Source organism: Octodon degus, unplaced genomic scaffold (assembly GCF_000260255.1).
Source record: "Octodon degus isolate 3935 unplaced genomic scaffold, OctDeg1.0 scaffold00074, whole genome shotgun sequence".
Classification (NCBI taxonomy): domain Eukaryota; kingdom Metazoa; phylum Chordata; class Mammalia; order Rodentia; family Octodontidae; genus Octodon; species Octodon degus.
In genome coordinates this window covers 2,066,984-2,072,698 of record NW_004524650.1, presented here as the reverse complement: position 1 = coordinate 2,072,698, position 5,715 = coordinate 2,066,984, and the positions used below count along the sequence as shown (strand labels likewise).

Sequence of the window (5,715 nt, the reverse complement as noted above, 5' to 3'; positions counted from 1 at the left end):
ATGAAGGACCATTTTGTAATGAAAAATATATACATACTTGTATATACAAAATAGGATAAATATACAGCTACTTTCTCTTAGTTCAATGAGAAGAAACATTTGTACTAATAGTGTTTAGACAAGATATCATATCTGCATCTTGTACTATGAATAACTACTATGAAGACAACAATATGCGATGTATTAATTACTGTGACTGTCCTACTAACTTGTTTTGAAACTGTCTCAATGCTATTTCTTTCTCAATAAAATTAATATATACATTATAAAACAAAGCTGTCTTCCTGGGTGTTCACAAGTGCTGCAGCCATGTCTTACCCGGCTGATGACCACAAGTCAGAGGCTGCTTATGATCCCTATGCCTACTCTGTCAACTATGACATGCACACAGGAGATCCAAAGCAGGACCTTGCTTATGAACATCAGTATGAACAAAAGACCTGTCAGGTGATCCCCAAAGTGATCAAAAACTTCATCCAGTATTTCCACAAATCTGTCTCAGATTTGATTGACCAGAAGGTATATGAGTTTCAGGCCAGTCATGTCTCCAGTGATGTCATTGACCAGAAGGTATGCGAGATTTAGGACATCTATGAGAACAGCTGGACCAAGATTACTGAAATATTCATTAAGAATACTCCTTGGCTTGAGGCTGAAGCCATTGCTCCACAGGTTGGTAACAATGCTGTCTTCCTGTTTTGTAAAAAGAATTATACTATAGACATATATATGCCAAAGTCAGTGGTAGATCTTCCTTAGAGCAGAGGTTTGAATCCTATTACAACTAGTGCAACCTCTTCAACTACATTCTCAATGCAGATGGTCCCGCTCCCCTCAAACTACCCAACCAGTGGCTCTGGGACATCGTCAATGAATTCATTTACCAGTTCCAGTCATTTAGTCAGTGTAAGACGGCCAAGAAGTCTGAGGAAGAGATTGACTTCCTTTGATCCAACCCCAAAATCTGAAGAGCCCACAGTGTCCTCAACATCCTTCACTCCCTGGTGGACAAATCCAACAACAGGGGCCAGGGAGATGGCTCGGTGGAATAAGCACTTCCCTGGAAAGTGCAAAGGCCTGAGTTCAATCCCTGGTTTCACTAAAAAAAAAAAATCCAACATCAACCAGCAACTGGAGGTGTACATGAGCCAAGGTGACTCGAGAGTGTGGCTGGGGAGTATGGACGGCATTCCCTCTACAGGATGCTCGGCTACTTCAGTGTGGTGGGGCTGCTGCACCTGCACTTGCTGCTGGGTGACTACTACCAGGCCATCAAAGTATTGGAGAACATCAAGCTGAACAAGAAGAGCATGTATTCCCGTGTGCCCGAGTGCCAGGTCACCACCTACTATTATGTGGAGTTTGCATATTTGACAATTCATCGCTACCAGGATGCCATCCGGGTCTTTGCCAACATCCTCCTTTACATCCAGAGGATCAAGAGCATGTTCAAGAGGACTATGTACGAGTATGAGATGATCAACAAGCAGAACGAGTAGATGCACGTGCGGCTGGCCATTGCCCACACTATGTACCCCATGTGCATCGACGAAAGCATCCACCTCTGGCTGTGGGAGGAGTATGGTGACAAGATGATGCACCTGCAGAAGGGAGACCTGCAGGTCTATGAGGAGCTCTGCAGCTACTCCTGCCCTAAGTTCCTGTCGCTTGTGGTGCCCAACTCCAACAATATGCATCCCAACTGCCACAAGGAGTCCTTCGTGCAGCAGCTCAAGGTGTTCTCAATGAGGTGCAGCAGCAAGCCCAGCTCTCCACCATCACTATCCAGGAGCAGGGAATATTTTTCCATTTCCTTAAATCTTCTACAATCTTTTTTCAGAGTACTGTAATTTTCCTTGAAAAGATCTTTGACTTCTTTAGTTAGATGAATTCCAAAGTATTTCATTTTCCGTGGTGCTATTGTAAAAGGTATTGTTTCTCTAATTTCTCTCTCAGTGTGTTTGTCATCTGTGTAGAGGAATGCTATTGATTTTTAGGGCAAGGAGAAAAGCTAGGAAACACGACAGGGGTAAAGCCATACATTTATACACACAAGCTAGGTAAGGCAATGATCCTGAGAACTATGAACAAAGGGAAGGAAACCTGTAGCAGAGGCACGTGCATTGCAGAGCACAAGGGCTTATGATTCCCCAAGGCAGGTGGTTCTTGCAAAAAGGTGGAGCCAATGTAATGTTAAAGGTGATGCACTAGTTCTTCCAACCCAGATCAAGATGACCTGAACATGGAAAGCACAGCAAAGCACTGCTGTGAACCATGGGGCACGACAGCTCTTGAGGGCAGGAATGCATAGCAGAATGATTAGCTTGTAATCAGAGGAGCAGCACTGGCCACATCAGAGGAACTGTGCCTGCTTTGCTCTGAAGAATCCACAGGCGCCTTCTAAGGAAAACATGTGCCACATACAGAGAGCGCCGATGCCCTTAGGTCGGTCAGACTGCTTACTCTTCCAATCCCTTCTCCCTGTGGAGTAGGCCTGGAAGGATCTGGAACTCTTTTTTTTTTTTTTTTTGGTGGAACTGGGGATTGAACTCAGGCCCTTGCACTTGCCAGGGGAGTGCTTATTCTACTGAGCCATCTCCCCAGCCTGGATCTGGAACTCTTACTTCACAGAAGGAGCTGCATGAAAATATCATATTCTTCTCTGCATCACAGGCTTTCAGGGTAGAGACAGGTCCTAGTGGGGATGGTGGAGAGGAAGAGACCTAACTTGAGTTTAGGTTTCATTCAGGGTATTGTATTAAAAGAAAGTGGTCATATCCTGCCAGGGAGGCTGTGACTGATGGGCTCAGGAGACATCTGGAACTTGCTGTGATGTCTTCCAGAAGCGAGGAAGTAACTGTCTTCCACAGACTTGAAGAATGGTGGGAAGAAAGGAGATCATGTCAGCTTTAAACTATTGATGTGAGTTTCTCATCCTTACTAAGATCTCTGCCACACTGTGTACTGTTAACTGTGCACTGTCACACGAACACTGACCCACACATGTCCCACCCTATTGCATAGGTACTACTAAACAATGCTCTAGCAGTTCATGGTAGGTGATGTGACTCATGCAGTATTACACTGAACTCAAATGAAAACAAATATTACTAGGATAGAAAAGAGCCTTTCAGTTTTGAATATAAAAAGAAACAGAAATGAATACTCCAATTCTTTTTAATTCACATATAATAATTGCACGTATTTATGGGGTACAGCGTGATATACCGACACTTGTGTTCAGTGACATTTCCATTTCCTTAAATATCTGTCTTCTCTTTGTGTTCTTGTTTCACATTGACCCAGTTATGAACAGCAGTCAAATCAAAAAACGATAAAATATATTTTATATTACCTATAAAGTCAAAAGAATTTTGCAAAACCTAAACGTAATCCAATACTTGTGCTTGAGCTAGCAAATTCAATGCCCTAAGAGCATGTCTTAATTTTAAGAATCATAAAATGGTGGTGATAATAGCATTAATGCATCATAATAATCAGCTGTGGAATCAAACAGATCTTTATTTGGATTCCAGATCTGTCATTTATTTGAGCACAATGGTGATCTCTAAGTCATTTACCATGTACATGTATATGTATACGTATACATATATTTATATGTATGTGTATGTTTGTGTGTGTCCCTGTATATGAATGTGTTGCTCACTCTTTAACAGTCAGCTTTAATTTTGAATTTATGACCACTAACTTCAAAAAGGTGATCCTAAGGCATTATTTTGTTCTATTTACTCCACTCCTTTAAAGGCCATTCATACCCTTTTGTTTCTCCTTAAGTATCCAACAGTTCCTCTTGTTTTCTATTTGCGAGTGTTCTCCTAGCCTTAATTATTACTTCTTTATCCCTGAGAAAAATTTCACATGAGGATATCATTTCCTCAAATACTAGGCTGATGAATTTCAGAGAAACCTTCCCAGTTGAGTCCCTCTCCTAAGATCTCACATACAATATGAACCAGAACCTCTCTAGTTAAAGCATAGAATAAGTTTGGGCAGTTAGAGATCTCAGAGGACTGGACGTTCAGCCATATTCTCTTTATCTCCTCTGTCACCATCCCAATGGCCACAAACCAGAAGGTCTTTCTACAGCTAGTTCTTCTCTTTCATTAATGATTTTCCTACCTTTCAAGGCAATCCATTATTCACAGATGAAACTTGTAAAACTGTAAGATATGCCTAGATCACAGTAAATCTTTCTAAGTGTTAGACATTATTACTATCTTTCAAGTTGGAATGCAGTTTCTTGTCTTTCTCTCTACTGATCATAGATTTTCCATAGAGTTTTTCAGTTCCCTTATGATTTTGTCCACACTCCTACCTAGTGCCACCTATCACAGCTCTGCACCTTTAGTACTTCTGCACTAGCCATTGATCAACATTTCTTCCAGAGTCATATCCTTATATTCAATCCCCAGTTCCTCTTCTTGTCCTCAAATGTATTCCTACTTGTTGATTCGGTTCGTGGTTTTCTTTTCGGCCTAAAACCTCACCGCCTTCTTTGACTCTTTCTTCCTGATGCTATATAGCTCCTCTCCTGTCCATTCCCAAAGCATCCATCCCAGTTAATTTGCCACTGAAGCACCCAGTTTGAAGTGTTAACATTTAGAAACTCTGACTCCTTGATTTAGTTACATGACCACCCTTAACCTAAATTCTATACTTGCAAAATGAGAAAAATATTGTTACAAATGTCATAAAGTTGGGAAGAGAATGAAATGATATGACATGTATCTTGAACTTTAAAGTTCTCAAGCAATGATAAAATATTTTTGTGTGGTAGATGCAAGGAGAGAGGCTCTCAGTCACCATCCCTCCATCACACTTGCTGTTGCTAGCACTGTTACTCCAGTGCTCTGAGGCTTTGAATGCCTTCCCTTGGTCCTCTATCTAGGATGTATCCCAATCGGATTTTTCAGCATTATCTTGTTTAATGTGCCATATAAAGTCCATATTATAGCCAGATTAGAAAGCTTTCTGTTCTGAAACATACTCTATGTAAGAAATACATTCCTTTAAATTTTCTCATTCTGTGTCTAGAAATCATGTCCATATTTGTGAAGCTTCTATCTGCCTTTTAAGAGAGTATAAAGTATCAATTTTATCTTTTATTTATTTGTACCTTAGCATGTTTAAAGAACTGAAAAATACTAAGACTTCCCAAAATAGAAAAACACAATAAAAAATGGAAAACTGAAATGAGCAGACATTTTGCAGAAGTACAAATGGGAAATAAGGGCATTAAAAAATGTTCAACACCTCTGGCCATTAGAGAAATGTAAATTAAAACAATATGAGCTCCCATCTTCCTCCAGAATGAATGACCACCACCAAGAAACAAACTTTGATGAACACTGCCGTGGCTGTGAAGAGAAAGAAGCCTTCTTCACTCCTGGGGAGCAGAGCAAAGTAGTACAACCACAACAGGAATCAGTACAGAGACTGCCGGAAGCAACGAAACCGAGATGTTTCCACTAGACCCAGCTATTCTCCTACGAAAGCATCAATTTTAAGTATAGGCTTAGAGTCAGACATACCCAGTTTGAAGTGTTAACATTTAGAAGCTCTGACTCCTTGGTTTAGTTACATGACCTCCCTTAACCTAAATTCTATATTTGCAAAATGAGAAAAACAGTGTTACAAATGTCATAAAGTTGGGAAGAGAATGAAATGATACAATGTGCATCTTGAAGTTTGAAG

At 40.6% G+C, this 5,715-nt stretch overlaps 1 pseudogene; it reads left to right on the top strand.

Moving 5' to 3' along the window:
• The first annotated feature begins 309 nt into the window (after positions 1-309).
• Positions 310-5,493, top strand: LOC101576244 (annotated as a pseudogene).
• Positions 5,494-5,715: the final 222 nt, after the last annotated feature.